Source organism: Macaca thibetana, chromosome 15, assembly GCF_024542745.1.
Source record: "Macaca thibetana thibetana isolate TM-01 chromosome 15, ASM2454274v1, whole genome shotgun sequence".
NCBI classification, from domain to species: Eukaryota; Metazoa; Chordata; class Mammalia; order Primates; family Cercopithecidae; genus Macaca; species Macaca thibetana.
Window position 1 is genome coordinate 106,397,248 of NC_065592.1, and position 17,734 is coordinate 106,414,981.

General features: G+C 50.3%; 1 protein-coding gene across 1 annotated transcript in view; it reads right to left on the reverse strand.

The window, feature by feature from the left end:
- Window positions 1-4,214: 4,214 nt before the first annotated feature.
- The window catches only part of LOC126937714 (ankyrin repeat domain-containing protein 18A-like), an 82,786-nt gene continuing 69,266 nt past the window's right edge, over window positions 4,215-17,734 (reverse strand). The window contains exon 20 of the mRNA XM_050761364.1: window positions 4,215-5,010. The gene's annotated coding sequence lies outside the window, so the exon portion shown is untranslated. The remainder of the gene's footprint in view (window positions 5,011-17,734) is intronic.

Here is a 17,734-nt window from a genome sequence, read left to right on the forward strand (position 1 = left end):
CCAACCCGCCCCCTGCTGCAGGCAGAGTAGCTGCAGATATGCACCTACCCCGCTGCTTTTCTACCACTCTAGCTGCAGTCTTCCTCGTGGCCACCAACTTCAGTGAAGCTCAAGCTCCAGCCTCCAGCCTGTGGCAGGGGCTCCCTCTTCTCCTGTAGCAGGGCACAGAGAAACTTCCGCTGCAGGCAGCCCTCCTACTGCTCAGGCAGCGCTGCAGTTTCCATCTTCGCCACCCACCACAGTGAGGTGAACCGTGGAACAGCAAGCTCCAGCCTCCACCTACCACAGCGAGGAGAGCTGCAGAGCCGAAGCCGCAAGCTCCAGCCTCCAGCATGCAGCAGGTCGGGCTTCCAAGCCCGATATGGACCAGCAGAACCAACAAACTCAGAAGAGCCTGGAATGGCCTAAGGCCGCCTTAGCATGCTTTATATACCAAGGTTCCTGGACTACATGTTCTGATTGGATGAGAGCAGATCTTAGGCTAACCAATCAGAACATGATAATAAAGTCCAATCAGAATAGGCTTAGAGGTTTTCTCTCATCCAATCAGAACATGGGTGGCCACGACAGAGACGGAAGTGTCGCCAAAGTGGTAAGACCGGGGCAAGGCAGTCAGAGCTGCTCCCTGCCCTTCTACAGGAGGAGAAAAGGGAGCACCGCTGCCACAGGCTGGAGGCTGGAGCCTGCAACACCATGGCTCGCCTCGCTGAGGTTGGTGGTGGTGATGGAGGCTGCATTGCGCCAGCTGGGAGTGGTAGAAAGGTGAAGGCAGGGTAAGTGCGTATCTGCCGCTGCACTGCCTGGCGGTGGAGAGCGGGTTGGGGGCACTATTTGGGGCATCACTGCCTGCAGCGGGGAGTGGGTTGGGGTGCTATCCAGGGCTGTGCTGCCTGCAGTGGGGGGCAGGTTGGGGTGCTATGCTGGGCATTGCTTCCCGCGGCCAGCAGCAGGTTGGGGGCACTACTGGGTGCTGCAGTGTCTGAGGCGGACAGGGATTAGGGGTGCTATCGGGGGATACACTGCTGGTGAGTGGGGGGTGGTGTTTAGGGCACTATTGGGGGATACACTGCCGGTGGGGGTTAGGGAAATATCAGGCTGCACTGCCGATGGCAGAGGTGGCTGCCACAGTGGTGGTTTCCAGGGAAGGAGCCAGACTCGAGACTCCTGGTTGTGCTGTAGTGTGGCGGGTGCACAGCATTTCCATGGGAATCTAGAACACTGCAGGACCTCCACACCCGCTGTAGTGTCTGGATCTGCGTCCTCTCATTCTGTGTGGCAGAGACAACCTGGGACCCCCAGGCATGGAGTAGCGGGCACCATGGGCAGACAGGGCCCAGTGAGTGGAGGCATCAGGAATGGAAACCGGCACTTGAGTGTGGGGGGAGGTGGCTGGGTCTGAGTTTCTGCTGTTCCTGGTCCTGAGGACCGCAGCCCCGTTGCCCAGCAATTCCTGTGGAGTGGGTAGCCAGCCACTATGGAGTCTCCAGTCCCCACCATGGGCCCCAGTTCCTGGCCCCTTGGGCCAGAGGAGAGGCTGGACTTTGGAGGGTGTGAGTGCCTTCCGTGAACCAGCCCCTCCCACCCAGTGGCCAGCCTGACAAGGTGAGGCTTTGCTACCTCTCTCTCCATCCTGTTCTAGGCTTTTCTGGCTTTGCAAGCCAAGCTGCTCTGTGCCAGGAGGAGGAGCCTCTGCTACACTCTGGAGGCTGGGGCATGCCACACTGTGGCTCACCTCGCTGCCACCACCTGCTGCAGTGGGTGGCCGTGACAGAGACTGCAGCGCACTGGAGCAGTAGCAGCGTGGCTGATTATGGCCAGGGTCGGGGCAGGGATGTGGCAGTGGCCAGGGGGTAGGAACCTTGTAGGGTGGGCCGGTGCATTGAGGGTGACAGCAGGAGTGGTTGTATTGGCATTGGCGCTAGTGGTGGCAGCCGCAACAAGTCTGTGGTCAGGGAAGTGGGAGTGGGAGAGCAGTGGTGGCCTACCTGGCCTGGCGTGGGTAGGAAGCTGTGGGTGCTGTATCATGGGCCTCAGTGGCAGCAGTGGAGGCACAGCCAGGGTAAGGAGGAGTCCTTCCCGTTTTCCTGCAGAATCTGAAGTCTCTTCCTCCTGCTGACACCTGAGCCAGGTGTGAGTGGAGCCTTATTTCACTCTTTAACAAAATTGATGGGGTGACTAAAATTGGTGTATCTTTTTGCTTGTTTTTGTTGTTGTTATGACAAAGTCTTAAACTTTTTCAAATTTCTTGAATCAAGGAGGGGAATCAAGGTATCGTAATAGGCCTTCCGATTCCCTCACCTGTTCTTTTTCCTTTCTTCCAGTCTGTTTTTTTCTTTTTCTCATCATCATCTTCTTGTTCCTCTTTATTTGCTTATGCCGCTACTTCTATTTTTTGTTTCTATTCTTGTTTCTGCTCCTCCTCCTTTTGTTTGCTTTTTCCCAAGCAATGGCATTAACAAACAAAAATGGAGTTAAAAGTAATCTACTTGTCAGGGTGTTGTAGTTTAGAAATAATCAGTCCCATTAATATGTTTTAGAGATTTGCATAATTCTGTAGTTACTTGAATAGCTATGCTTTCCTGATCCAGTTAATGCATTCTAAGTAGTTACTCAAGGAATTTTAAAAAAGGAATTGAAAAAACGATACAATATAGATTTGTTTCTTTAAAGTAGTCAATAAAATGCATAAACTTCTAGATCAAAAAAAAAAGAGCTCATACTAAAGGTTGTAATACTAGGAATAAAATAAAGCTCAATACTGCAGGTTCTTAACGGCAAAAATTAATAAAGCATTGTTTTTGGTTGTGAATCCTGGCCTTAAAACAGACACAGGATCCCCCCTTCCTTTTTTTGTTGCAAAGATGTGGTGACAAACAAGGTTTGCTCATGCAGATAATGCTCTTGAAAATAGTGGCAGAGAAATAACATAAAGGGAAATATAGTTCACTTAATGATCTCATAAATTGGAACTTAATTCTTCCCTGTGCCTCTTGCCTATCTCCGGACTAACATGTGAGAGAGGTGAAACGGCTGTTTGCTAACAATATTTTACTTGATGCTTCTTTTTTTAAATTCCTTGAGTAACTACTTAGAACGCATTAACCAGATCAAGAAAGCATAGCTATTATTTCTAAAATACAACACACTGACAAGTAGATTATTTTTAACTCCATTTTTGTTTGTTAATGCCATTGCTTGGGAAAAAGCAAACAAAAGGAGGAGGAGCAGAAACAAGAATAGAAAATTTTATTTGAAGATGACTCTAGGACAGTAATTCTACTGCCAGTTCTTCCTTAGGGTGCTAATGCCAGGAAACATCAGTAGAGGAGTGGGGAACAGAGACAGGAAAGGAATGCAGCAGTTAAAGGAAACTTCATCAAGAAAGTATCCACTGTGGCAGCCAGGACTCAGCCCGGCCGGTTTCCTCCAAGAGACAGCATAGAACATGTGCCTCAGAGTCATTCCAGCCAGAGAAAAGGAGCTGGGGTATTTATCCACCAATACCCACCAGTCACTCCTTGGGGTTCCTTTCAAGGGCATGATTCCTCCAGAATGTCCTGCCTGTGCTGCAAGGGTCAGACCTGGGATTGAGGGCAGGGACCCTGACAGTGCCTCCAGCAGTGAGCAGGAACACAGCCTGGTGTGGAGAGTTTCAGTCATTCAGTGACTCCAACGCGCGCGTGCACACACACACACCACACTCCAACACCAACACAGTGCATATGTACATACACATACATGCATACATGACTGTTACCCACTTAGATCCTTGTGAATCCATGGAATAGAAACAAAAAATAGAAGTAGCGGCATAAGCAAATAAAGAGGAACAAGAAGATGATGATGAGAAAAAAAAAAAAACAGACTGGAAGAAAGGAAAAAGAACAGGTGAGGGAATCGGAAGGCCTATTACGATACCTTGATTCCCCTCCTTGATTCAAGAAATTTGAAAAAGTTTAAGACTTTGTCATAACAACAACAAAAACAAGCAAAAAGATACACCAATTTTAGTCACCCCATCAATTTTGTTAAAGAGTGAAATAAGGCTCCACCCACACCTGGCTCAGGTGTCAGCAGGAGGAAGAGACTTCAGATTCTGCAGGAAAACGGGAAGGACTCCTCCTTACCCTGGCTGTGCCTCCACTGCTGCCACTGAGGCCCATGATACAGCACCCACAGCTTCCTACCCACGCCAGGCCAGGTAGGCCACCACTGCTCTCCCACTCCCACTTCCCTGACCGCAGACTTGTTGCGGCTGCCACCACTAGCGCCAATGCCAATACAACCACTGCTGCTGTCGCCCTCAATGCACCGTGGAATAGATGATAAGGCGGGAATCAGAGGGAAGACCATAATTAAGGGGAGTGAAAGTCTTGGGAACAGAATGCAAATTTGGGCAGAAAATGAAGGGGGAAGTGGAGTGGTCTGGACACCAAATGCCTGCTGGGTGGCATCTGCTCTACACAAACTGTCACTAATTCTCCAAGCAGCCTTGTGGGGTAGAAGAAATTTCCCTCAATTTACATATGCAGAAATGTAGTTCAGAAAAGAAAATTGATTTTACAAATGTCTCATATCAAGTTAGTGGGTGATAGATATGGACTCCCAGATCTGTCCACAAAGCCTACAAATTCTCCCTTGTTAGGCAGGCTGGGCACCAGGCCCTGCTTCTGGGCTCCACTCCTTTTCCTGCTAGTCAATAATGGCAGAATTGACAGAAACGTTATCCCCCTTCACCACCTGAAGCAGAGCCAATGAGAGGGGCTGGGGAACATCCATGAGGCCCTGCACCCACCATTCAATGTCTTCAGGATTGTGGTCCCTCAGGACTCTTGCAGCACGTGCTGGCAGCACTCGCAGTGTCTGGGTGTCTTGTGAAGTTGTACAGGATCTAGTAGAGGCCACTGGCTGTGCAGTCATATCCTAAGAGGCGGCCAGGTAGGTTTGGGCCACTTGGCTGCTTCAGCACCAAAGGATGGACAGCGCCCATGCATCCAGGCCCTGGGGAGACTGGGAAAAGGGAAAGGAAGGGCAGAATGGAGTGATATAGGGCCCATCTACCATGTCCCTGAATGGAGAGACCCCTGTTCTTACAGTAGTCCACAATGGGACCACCACTGCCACTAATGAAGATGCCAGCCTCCATATATGTCCTTGTCTGACAACTCCTTCCCACTTTCATCCTGGAGACAAGACCTCTGAACACACTAGCTTTGAGGGTACCTGAGTGTAACCTGAGATAGTTCCTGAAGACTTTTCATCCAAGCAGAATCCCTCCCTTGCCATCTCCAAACCTGCCCCACAAGCTCCCTCCCTGGTCTCTTGGCTCTTGTTCGCCGCTTCCACTCAGCCTTCTACAGTCATCTCTAAAACGTGGCTGACTGTCCCTCCTTTATCCAGCACCTTCCATGGCTCCCCAGAGCCCTCCAGATCAAGTTCAAGTTCTTTGATCAGACACTTGATCTCAAACTGCATTCCACCTCCTGAATTAAGATCCCGGAGACACCCACCTTGCCCAGCACAAGTGCATCACTGAAGTCCGAAGTCTTGAACATGGCCTTGGCCTTGAGGGTGTCACCAACACCCTGGCTAGTAAGGGTGCAGTGCTGCTCCACGATGATGGTGTCTAAAGTTGTGCACCAGGTCATAGGCCCTGCAGAAGCATCACCCCTCAGGAGTGAGGTAGCACAGGAAGTCTGTGCACAGACAGATCTGCTGATGCCATTAAACTATGAGGGCATGGAACTCCAAGATGGTGGCAACATAATCACTAGAATTCTTGCAGAGTGAGGCTGGGGAGAGGAAGCAGCTGCACAACACATGAAACCCTAGAAGCAGTTCCCAGCCAGAATCTCAGGACCACATTATATCCAGATACGGGTGCCCTCTGAGAACACTTCTCTCTCTGCCTCCTACTCTGAGCTGCCTCCTGGCCCCACATGCCCCAGCCTGGCCCAGGGCTTGAAGCCCAGCAGATGTTCCTTCAGTCCATGGTGTTGACTGCTCCCTGGGCCAGGAGAGCCCTTGGTGACTCTGTGACTCCTCCTGTGGAACCCCTGACTGTGCCTTGGGACCTCCCAATTCCCATGGGAAGCCCCCACAGCTCTGGATTGCCCCACCAGCCCCATAGGCCTTACTTGGTGCCTTAGCCCTCCCAGAACATGACATGTTTCTCAGAATGTGGTTGATGTCCAGGGCCATCTGTGGATGTTTGCTGGGGGCCTCTTGTTGTTCTCCTTTATGGTCTGTAGGGCAAGCAGGGCCAAAAGGAGAAACCAAGCCAACCTCAGAATGGACAAGCCAACCTCAGAATGGACAAAAGGCTCACTGCCACAAATGGTAACCACCAAACAGTCAACAGTGCTTCTGGAAAGAAAGGTTTCATTCTGCAAAATGCTCCTTGTTTGGCTTCTTTCTGAAGCCAGGGAAGGGTACCAAGCCCAGCTTACCTCCGGTGCCTACATTACCACCTGTGCCTAGGATGTGCGATGGGCCCCTGTTCCCACTGCAGGGTTGATGTTCCCTCCAGCTGGAGACCTGGGCTCCTGACACCGCCTAACCTGTTCGTCCTGCTCTGGATGAGGGTGGAAAGGCTGTACCTGGTATTTTCCTAGGTCCTTGGTTTCCGCCGTCCAGACATCCAGCAGCAGTGACCATGCCCAGCCGCACACCTCAAAGTGGACTCCCCTGTAGAGCAGCTGAGACATCTACAGACAGAGGAGTGCCTGGTGAGACAGGCCACGGGGTCTCCGGGGAGGACCGGGGGCCAGAAGATTCTGGAGGTTTCCAGTCTTGGGCTCTGTGGTTCCTCAAAGAGGTTAGGTTTACCTAAAACCAGGCCTCCCCTCCCACGATTCAAAGAGTGGATGCGTGCTCTGCATCAGGAACTCTGATCTGGACCTATTTTTTCATTTAGGTCTCCAAGAGACAACCCCTAACCTCTGAGCTAGGGATGGCCCAAGCTCGGGCATGAGATTTTCTTCTAGCAACACGATGCTTGCAGGGACAGGTGGAAAAGCTGGTGACCAGGCCTGCTGCCCTCCGGGTAAGGACAGTGTGCCACCCACCCTCTGAGAGACAAGTGGTGCCAGACCGCAGCACTGGGTGCCTGTACACCTGGCTCTGCAGACACCGGTCATGGAGGTCCTCCCCGCTTCACATTACCTTCTTGCTGCTCTTAAATTTCTTGTAGTCATTAAGCACTTTGAGCCATTTTTCTGTGCATCTGATCTGACATTTTTGCTCTCAGATGGAATGCGATAAAGTAAGCCAAGCCACCAGGATTCCTGGAGGGGACCTGGGGTGCTGGGTCTTGGGCTCCAGGGCCCTGATGGGACTGAACTAGAAGGAGCCAAGGAAGGAAAAACACTGGGAGTGGGACCCTATGACCCAATGGCCATTGGTGGCCTGGGTCCCAAGACACCCTGTCCTCAGGCCACAGACACCATGGGCTTTGGTCAGGACCCAGTCTCCCAGTAGTGTCCTGGCACTAGCGGGTGCTGACCCCTGAGCCACAACCGCAGTTCTGGGTTTTGGGTTTGGTAAAACCAACTCAGGGACAGAGTTCTGGGGTTGGGTTTGGCAGAAACCATGGTGCCTCCCAGGGATGGTGTGTCACTCCTACTTGCCACGAAATGGCACACAGGCTGTCCCCCTGCCCATCCCATCCTGCTGGACAGGATGAAAGAAGTCAGGGAACAGACAGGGTGGACATCTGGGGTGCAGCGAGAGGCACGTGCATGCTGGGAGGTCAGACCCTGCAAGGACTGTGGGGGCATCAGGTAGAGTGGGCTGCAGGTGTACCCTCAATGCACTGGGCAGGTCTCAGGCCAGGTTCCCTGGACCCCGCCTGGGTGATGTGGTCCCTCCCTGGGGGACTGCTGTCAGGCCCCAGCCACCCACCCTGGGCAGCACTGTCCCAACTCAAGACTAAACTTTCTGAGTCCTGAGACAGGAAAGTGCTGTCCAGGCCTGACAGACTGGGAGGACCTGTTAAGTCCTCCATCCCTAGACCAGCCTTCCACACAGCATGGACAGTCTCTTACCTTTACCTTCAGGGCACTGACTGACCCATCTCACTCTAAGGCAACCAAGGCAGAGCTGAGGACCTGTGCCAGGCTAGGAGCCAGTCCCCCACCATAAATGCGCCTGAGGGAAGTACCATTCCTGCCTCAATCCTCCACAAGTTTCAGCCCAGGAGACACACAGGTAAGGGAGGACGGAGCCTCACTGCTGGCTGACACTGGAAAAGCTGGACCTGGGAGAAGAGGGAGCGCAGGAATGCCAGGGGATGCTCCAGGCCCATGGAGAGCTCGGGTTGCACCATGGGGCTGACCCTCCTGGGCTGGAGGCTGTGCCCTCTGCAGGATCTGAGAAAGTCCAGACCTGAGATAGGACAGTGCTGCCCATGGTGGGTGGCTGGGGCCCGACAGCAGTCCCCCAGGGAGTGACCACATCACCTGGCTGGGGTCCAGGGAGCCTGGGCTGAGACCTGCCTGGTGCACCTGGAGCCCACCCCACCTGACACCCCCACAGTCCTCACAGGGTCTGACCTCCCAGCATGCACCTGCCTCTCCCTGCACCCCAGGTGCCCACCCTGCCTGTTCCCTGGCTTCCTTCATACTGTGCAGCCCATAGACTGTGACCATCTCACCAGCCACTCTGGCCCTTCCTCCTGGTCCCCTTCTCCCAGGTCCTGCTTTTCCAGGGTCAGCCAGGAGGGAGATTCCATCCTCCCCTCCCTATGTGTCTCCTGGGCTGAAACTTGCAGTGGACTGGGACAGGGATGGTGCTTCCCTCAGGCCCATTTAGAGAGGGGACTGGCTCCCAGCCTGGCACAGATCCTCAGCTTTGCCTTGGTTGCCTTAGAGTGAGATGGGTCAGTCAGTGCCCTGAAGGTAAAGGTAAGAGACTGTCCATGCTGTGTGGGAGGTTGGTCTAGGAATGGAGAACTTAACAGGTCCTCCCAGTCTGTCAGGCCTAGACAGCAATGTCCTGTCAAAATCTCTGAGCAGGATCTCCCAGGTCCATCCAAACACCTGCTTTGTCCACTTTTGACTGGGTCTATGGGCACCACTGGGCCATCCCAGCTGTCCACAGGGCCCTTGATAATGTGCATTGCACCTGACATCTCCCAGCAGTGCTCAGTAGCCCCTGCTGACCAGGTCCCTGCTGACCAGATCCTGCACATCAGGTCCTCACTGATTAGAATCCCATGACCAGCCCCACTAACCAGGCCCCCAGTGACCAGGACCTTACTGACCAGGGGCTCACTGACAAAGCCTCACTGACCAGGTCCCAGTGATCAGGTCCTTACTGACGAGGCCTCACTGACCAGGTTCTTACTGACCAAGTCCTTACTGACAAGGCCTCACTGACCAGGTCCTTACTGACAAGGCCTCACTAATCAGGTTCCACCGATCATGGCCCCACTGCCTGGCCCCACAGATGAGGCCCCACTGACCAGGCCTCCAGGGAACAGGCTGCCACTGACCAGACCCCTACTAACCAGGCCTGAGGTGACCAGATGCCCCTGACCGTGACCCTAGTGAGTAGGACCCACTGAATAGGCAACCACTGCTCAGATCCCCGCTGACCAGGTCACCCCATAAACCAGTGCTACAAAAGCCACCACTGACCACGCACGCTCTGAACAGGTCCCCACTGATTAGGTTCCACTGACCAGGCTGCCCTGACCAGGGCCCCACTAACAAGAACCTCACTGATGAGGACATGCCTTGCTGACTAGGTCCCATGTGACCAGACTCCACGGAATAGCACCCCTTGACCTGGTCACCAGTGACCCAGCCCATGCTGACCAGGTCTCCACTGACAAAGTCCCACAGCCCAGTTTTACACTGAGCAGACACCAAACAAGTGGCTGCCACTAGGTCCCTACTCACCAAGACCCCATTACTAGATCCCCCTAATGAGACCCTCTCTAAGCAGACCCCTGCTGACCACGCCCCCAATAAATAGGCCTCACTGACCAAGTCCCAACTGACTAGTCCACACTGATCAGGGGCCTTCTAACCACACCAGAAGGCCAAGCGGCAATGAGATATTTCATCCGGCAGGAGTAGGAGCAAGACAGAAGAAGGAGGTGCCACATCTTGTTATACAACCAGATCTCATGAGAACTCATCAGCATCAAGAAGATTAGCCACTGGTGAAGGAACCACCACCCACACCACTGCCCACTGTTTCCAGGCAGAAGCCTCCTGCAGAGGCAGAGCCTCTTGGGAAACTTCCACTATGGCAGTGCAGAAGGAAAATATGGGCTTGGAGTCCCCACACAGGCGGCCACCATCCCCCAGACCCCAGATTCATAAGCCTACCAACAGCTCACACCCTCAGTATGGAAAAGCTATAGGCACTCAATTCCAGCCCAGCCCATGAGAGCAGACATGGGGGCTAAAGCCTGAAAAGCCACAGTGCACTGCCCTAGTAGAGGTTTTCCATGAGCCTCTGCCTCTGCAGCAGGCTACTCCCCCTTCCTACTACCCACCACCCTCCCACCACCCTACTGCCAACCTACTCCCCACCCTACCCACCCCTTTTCCTTCCAATCCCAACCCCCTCCTGCCATGATTAAATCACCTCCCACCAGGTCCCACGTCAACATTAAGGATTACAATTCACATCAGTTTTGGTAAAGAAACACAGTCAAACCATATTATTCTGACCCTGATACCCCAGAATCTCATGTCCTTCTCACAGAGCAAAATACATTCATGCCTTTTCAAAAGTTCCAAAAGTCTTAACTCATTCCAGCATTAACTCAAATGCAAAAAGTTCAACATCTCAACTGAGACAAGTTCCTTTTGCTTATGAGTCCCTGAATTAAAAAGGATGTTCTTTTCTTTCAGGGTGTAATGATGGTACAGGCATTCGGTAAGCTTTCTCAATCCAAAGGGAAGAAATTTCCCAGGAAAAAAACACAAATAGGACCACAGGCCCAATGCAAGTCCAAAACCCAGGAGGCCAGTATCCATTTAATCTCACAGCTCCAAAATCATGAAGAGAACTCACTGTCATAAGCACAGCAACAAGGAGGTTGTGTTTAATCATTTGTGAAGGATCCATCCCCCACCACCACTTTTCACCCCTCACCCCCACCATAATCCCCTCATTCTCCCTACTCCCCACCTTCAAACCCCTACTCTCCACCATGATTAAATCACCCTCCTCCAGGCCCCACCTTTAACATTCCCCATTACAATTCCATATGAGTTTTGGTAGGGACACAGAGCTAAATTTTATTATTCTGTCTCTGGCTCCCAAATCTCATGTCCTTCTCACATTGCAAAATACGACGATGCCTTCCCTACAGCCCCCTCAAATCTTATATCATACCAGCATTTATACCAAGGTCCAAAGCTTAAAGTCTTATCTGGCACAAGGCTATAGTCCCTTAGGCCCATGAGCCTCTGAACTATAAAGCAAATTAACTACTTCCAAGGTACAGTGCTTGTGCAGGCAATGGGTAAGCTTTCTCAGCTGAAAGGAAGAATTTTGCCAGAAAGAACAAAACATAGGACTTACAGGACCCAGGAAACTCCAAACCCAGAAGGCCAGCCATTCAATCCTACAGCTCCCAAATCATCCTTTTTGAAACCTTGTCCCACATCCAAGGGCACAGGGATGTGAGGGCTGGGCTCTGAAGGCCTTGGGCAGCTCTGCCCCTGTGGCTTTCCAGGGTTTATGCCCCATGGCTGCCCTCACGGGCTGGGTGGGTGTTGAGTGCCTATAGCTTTTCCTGACTGATGGTACAAGCTACTGGTGGGTCTGTGAATCTGGGGTCTGCAAGATGGTGGCCTCCAGTGTGGGGGCTCCAACCCTATTTTTCCTTCTGCACTGCCCTAGTAGAGATTTCTTGTGAGGTTCTGCCTTTTTGGGATGCTTTTGTCTGGTCACCCAAGCATTTCCATACATCTTCCAAAATCTATGAGAGGCTCCCAAGTCTCTAGTCTCAGAAACCGTCCACCCAGTGACTTAACACAATGAGGAAGTTACCAAGGCTTCTAGCCTGCACCCTCTGAAGCAGTGACCCAAGATGCATCTGTGCATTTTCAGCCGTGGCTGGAGCTGGAGCTGCAGGGCTGCAGGCAGCAGTGCCCTGACGCTGCACATAGAGAGGAGTCACAGGACTGGCCCAGGAAACCATTCTTCTCTCCTAGGCCCCAGGGCCTGTGACAGCAAGGGCTGCTGCAAAGGTCTCTGAAATGCCTTAAAAGGCTTTTCCTATTGTCTTGGCTATTAGCACTGGGCTTCTTTTTATGCAAATTTCTGAAGCCTTCCTGAATTTTCTCCCTGAAAATCAGCTTAGCTTTTTGACCACTTGACCAGGCTGCAAATTTTCCAAACTTTTGAGTTCTGTTTTTCATTTAATATAAGAGTTGGGACTCGTTTAATGTAAGTCCCATCCAGAGGTCATTTGCTCAGTCACACATTAGAGCACAGGCTATTCGATGCAGACAGGACACCTCTTAAGCTTTGCTTCCTAGAAGTTCATTCCACCAGATACGCACTAAGTCAAAACCCTCAAGGTTAAAGTTTCACAGATCTCCAGGGCAGGGTCACCGTGCAGTCACATTCTTTGCTACAGCAAAAGGAAAGTAACCTTGGTTTCTGTTCCCAGTAAGTTCCTCATTTTTATCTGAGACATTCTAAGTCTGGCTTTCACTGACCGTTTTCTTGTCAGCCTTCTGATCACAAGTATTTAACAATTCTTTACAAAGATCCAAACTTTTCCTCATTTTCCTGTCTTCAAAGCCCTTCGACCTCTCCGCATCTCTGCCTGCTACCCCCTTCTGAACTACTACATTATCAGCTATCTTTATCACAGCCTGGCAATGTGATAAAGGAAGACAAGTCCATTTTCAGGGTGAAAATTCAAGAAGGCTTCAGATACTTGAATGAAAAGAAGCTGAGTGCTGATTGCCAAGACATTAAGGAGAAGGCCTTGAAGACATTTCATACATCCACTTCCCAGTACTAATTTTCTCTATGATCATAAAGAAAAGAGGTTTAATGGCTCACAATTCTTCAGGCTGTAAGGAGACATAGTGGCTTCTGAATCCGGGAGGACCCAGGAAGCCGCCCAATCTTACCAGAATGTCAAGGGGCAATGAGATGATTCATGTGGCAGGAGTAGGAGCAAGACAGAGAGAGGAAAGATGCCCTATTATACAAGCAGATCTCATGAGAACTCAGTCTCACAAAGTCAGCATCAAAAAGATGGTGCTTAACCATTTGTGAAGGATTCGCCCCCAACCCCAACTCCTACTGTTTCCAGGCAGAAGCCTGATGCAGAGGCAGAGCCTCTTGGAAAACCTCTACTAGGGAAGTGTGGAAGGAAAATATGGGCTTGGAGCCCCCACCCAGATGGCCACCAACCTCCAGACCACAGATTCATAGACCCACCAACAGCTCACATCCTCAGTGTGGAAAAGCTGTAGGTAGTCAGCACCAGTCCACCCATGAGAGCAGCCACAGGGGCTAAACCCTGTGAAGCCACAGGTGTACTGCCCTAGTAGAGGTTTTCCATGAGCCACTGCCTCTGCAGCAGGTTACTCCCCCTTCCTATTACCCGCCACCCTCCCACCACCCTACTGCCAACCCACTCCTCCCCACCTTACCCAGCCTTTTTCCTTCCACTCCAACCCCCTCCCATCTGTGATTAAATCACCCCCCCAGGCCCCACCTTCAACATTTGGGATTACAATTCCACACGAGTTTCACAGGGACACACAGCCAAACCATATTATTCTGACCCTGATACCCCAGAATCTCATGTTTTTCTCACAGAGCAAAATAGAATCATGCCTTTTCAAAATTTTCAAAAGTCTTAACTCATTCCAAATGTAAGAAGTTCAAAGTCTCATCTGAGACAAGGCTACATTCTCTTCTGCCTATGAGTCCCTGAATTCAAAAGGGATTTCTTTTCTTTCAAGATACAGTGATGGTACAGGCATTGGGTAAGCTTTCTCAATCCAAAGGGAAGAAATTTCCCAGAAAAATCACACAAATGCAAGTCCAAAACCCAGCAGGACAGTATTCACTCAATATTAAAGCTCCATAATCATCAAGAGAACTCATTATCATGTGGACAGCATTAAGGAGATAGTGTTTAACCTTTTGGAAAGGATGCATCCCCTATCCTCATCTTTCAACCCCACCCCCAAAATAATCTCCACCCACACCCTTACCTCCAAAATCCATGCTTCACCATGATTAAATCACCTTCCACCAGGTCCCCACTTTCACATTCCGCATTACAATTCCACATGAGTATCAGTAGGGACACAGAACCAAATCATATTATTCTGACCCTGGTTCCCCCAAATTTCATATCCTTGTCACACTGCAAAATACAATGATGCCTTCTTTACAGTCTCCCAAAGTCTTAACTCATTCCAGCATTTACTGAAGTGTCCAAAGCCCAAAGTCTCATCTGAGACAAGGCTGCAATCCCTTCTGCCCCTGAGCCTCTGAAATACAAAGTAAGTTAACTACTTTCAAGGTACAATGACTGTACAGGCATTGGGTAAGAAAAAACTTTTTCTAGCCAAAAGAAAAACCTTTGCCAGAAAGACGCACAAAACACGGATGGGACTTACAGACCCCATGCAAGTCAAAAACCCAGCAGACCAGTCATTCCATTGTACAGCTCAAATCATCTCTTTTCAGTCTAAATCCCACATCCAGAGCACAGGGGTGTGAGGGCTGGGCTCCCAAGGCCTTGGGCAGCTCTGCACTTGCGGCTTTGCAGCGTCTTTACCCACAGCTGCCCTCATCGGCTGGGCTAGTGTTGAGTACCTGTAGCTTTTCCACACCAAGGGTGCAAGCTGTTCGTGGGTCTATGAATCTGGGGTTTGCAGAATGATGCTTCCATGTGTGAGGGTTCCAACCCTATATGTTCCTTCTGTACTGCCCTAGTAAAGGTGTCCCATGAGGGTCTGTTTCTTGGAAAAGCTTCTGCCTTGAAACCCAGGTTTTTCTGTACATGCTCTGCAGTCTAGATGAAGGTTCCCAAGGTTCTAGTCTTTTGCTCTGTGCACCTGTTGGCTTAACACTATGTAGAAGCCACCAAGGCTTGCAGCTCGCACCCCTGAAGCAGTGACCCAAGCCGTACCTGTATATCTTTCAGTTATGGCTGGAGCGGGAGCTGCAGGGATGCAGGCAGCAGTGTGCTGTGGCTGAGACCAGCAGTGGGGCCTTGCAGCTGGCCCAGGAAAACATTTTTCTGTCCTAGGCTTCAGGACCTGTGACAGCAAGGGCTGCTGCAAAGGTCTCTGAAATGCCTTCAAGGCCTTTTTCCCATTGTCTTGGCTATTAGCACTGGACTCCATTTTATACAAGTTTCTGAAGCTTTCTTGAATTTTCCCACTGAAAATCAGCTTTTCTTTTTGACCACTGGGCCAGGCTGCAAATTTTCCAAACTTTTAAGCTCTGCTTCTCTTTTAAATATAAGTTTCCACTTGAGGTTATTTATTTGGTCACACAGAAGACCATGGGCTGTTGGACACAGACAGGACACCTGCTGAGCTTTGCTGCCAAAAGTTTATGCAACCAAATCATCACCCTCAAGTTCAAAGTTTCAGAGGTCTCCAGGTTAGGGGCATCATGCAGCGATGTTCTTTGCTAAGGCAAAACAAATGTAACCTGGGCTCCTGTTTTCAGTAAATTCCTCATTTTCATCTGAGACATTGTAAGCCTGGCCTTCACTGTCTATCCTTCTGTCACCCTTTTAATTATAACTATTTAACAAGTCTCTACAATGGTCAAAACTTTCCTTCATCCTCCTGTCTTCTTCTAAGGCCTCCAAACTTTCCAACCTCTGGCTGTTACCCTCTTCTGAACCTGCTTTTACATTTTCATCCATCCTTGTTGCAGCCTGTCAATGTGGTGAAAAGAAGAAATGTCCATTTTCAGGGGAAAAATTCACAAAGGGATTGGATATTTGCATGAAAAGAAGCCGAGTGCTGATTGCCAAGACAATAAGGAAAAGGCCTTGAAGGCATTCACAGCTCCACTTTAGAGCACTAATCTTCTGTAAGATCATAAAGAAAAGAGCTTGAACTGGCTCATGGTTCTGCAGGCTTTAAAGGAATCATAGAGGCTTCTGCTTCTGGGAGGAATCAGGAAGCCTCCCAATCATACCAGAAGACCAAGCGGCAACGGGATGTTTCATATGGTAGAAGTAGGAGCAAGACAGAGAGAGGAAAGAGGTGCCACACTCTGTTATACAACTAGATCTGCTGATAATTCACTATGACAAAATCAGCATCAAGAAGATGACGACGCTTAATCATTGGTGAAATATCTGTCCCTACCAACACCCCCACCCCACCACTGTTTCCAGGTAGAAGCCTGTTGCAGAGGCAGAGCCTCTTGGACAACCTCTACTAGGGCAGTGCAGAAGGAAAATATGGGCTTGGAGCCCCCACACAGGAGGTTACCATCCTCCAGACCCAACATTCATAGACCCACCAACAGCTTGCACCCTCAGTATGGAAAAGCTACAGGCACTCAAGACCAGCCCAGCCCATGAGAGCTGCCATGGGGGCTAAACCCTGAAGTCATAGGTACACTGCCCTAGTAGAGGTTTTCTACGAGGCTCTGCTTGTGCAGGAGGCTACTCCCATGTCCTACTACCCACCACCATCTCACCACTTTACTGCCAACCTACTCCCCCCCACCCTACCCACTTCTATTTCCTTCTACTCCTAACCCCCTCCCGTCCATGATTCAATCACCTCCCACCAGGCCCCACCTCCAACATTCGGGAATACAATTTCCCATGATCTTTTGTAGGGAAACACTGCCAAACCATATTATTCTGACCCTGACATCCCTGAATCTCATGTCCTTCTCACAGAGTAAAATACAAACAAGCCTTTTCAAAAGTTTCCAAAAGTCTTAACTCATTCCAGCAGTAACTCAAATGTAAAAAGTTTAAAGTCTCATCCAACATGAGGCTGAAGTCCCTTCTGCCTATGAGTCCCTGAATGTAAAAGGGAGTGCTTCTCTTTCAAGATACAATGATGGTACAGGCATTGGGTAAGCTTTCTCAGTCCAATGGGAAGAAAGTTTCCAGAAAAATAACACACTTGGGACACAGGCCCAATGCAAGCCCAAAAGCCAGGAGAGTATGTATTCATCACGAGGACTGACTTTCACATAGACAGCATTAAGGAGATACTGTTTAACCATATGTGAAAGATCTGCCCCCCAGCCCCATCTTTCACCCCCACCCCCAACGTAAACCCCCCAAACTCACCGCATCCTCACTTCTAATCCCCACTGTCCACCATGATTAAATCACCTTTTACCAAGCACCACTTTTAACATTCCCCATCACAATTCTGCATGAGTTTTGGTTGGGACGCAGAGCCAAATCTCATTGTTCTGCCCCTGGCCTTCCAAATCTCATGTTACTCTCACTTTGCAAAATACAATGATGCCTTCTCTAAAGTCCCCCAAAGTCTTAACTCATTCCAGCATTTACTCAAATGTCTGAAGCCCAAAGTCTCGTCTGAGACAAGGCTGCAGTCCCTTCTGCCCCTGAGCCTCTGAAATACAAAGCAAGTTAACTACTTCCAAGGTACAATGCTTGTACAGGCATTGGGTAAGCATTCCCAGCCAAAAAGAAGAAATTTGCTAGAAAGAAGCACAAAACACAGACGGGACTTACAGACCCCATGCAAGTCAAAAACCCAGCAGGCCAGTC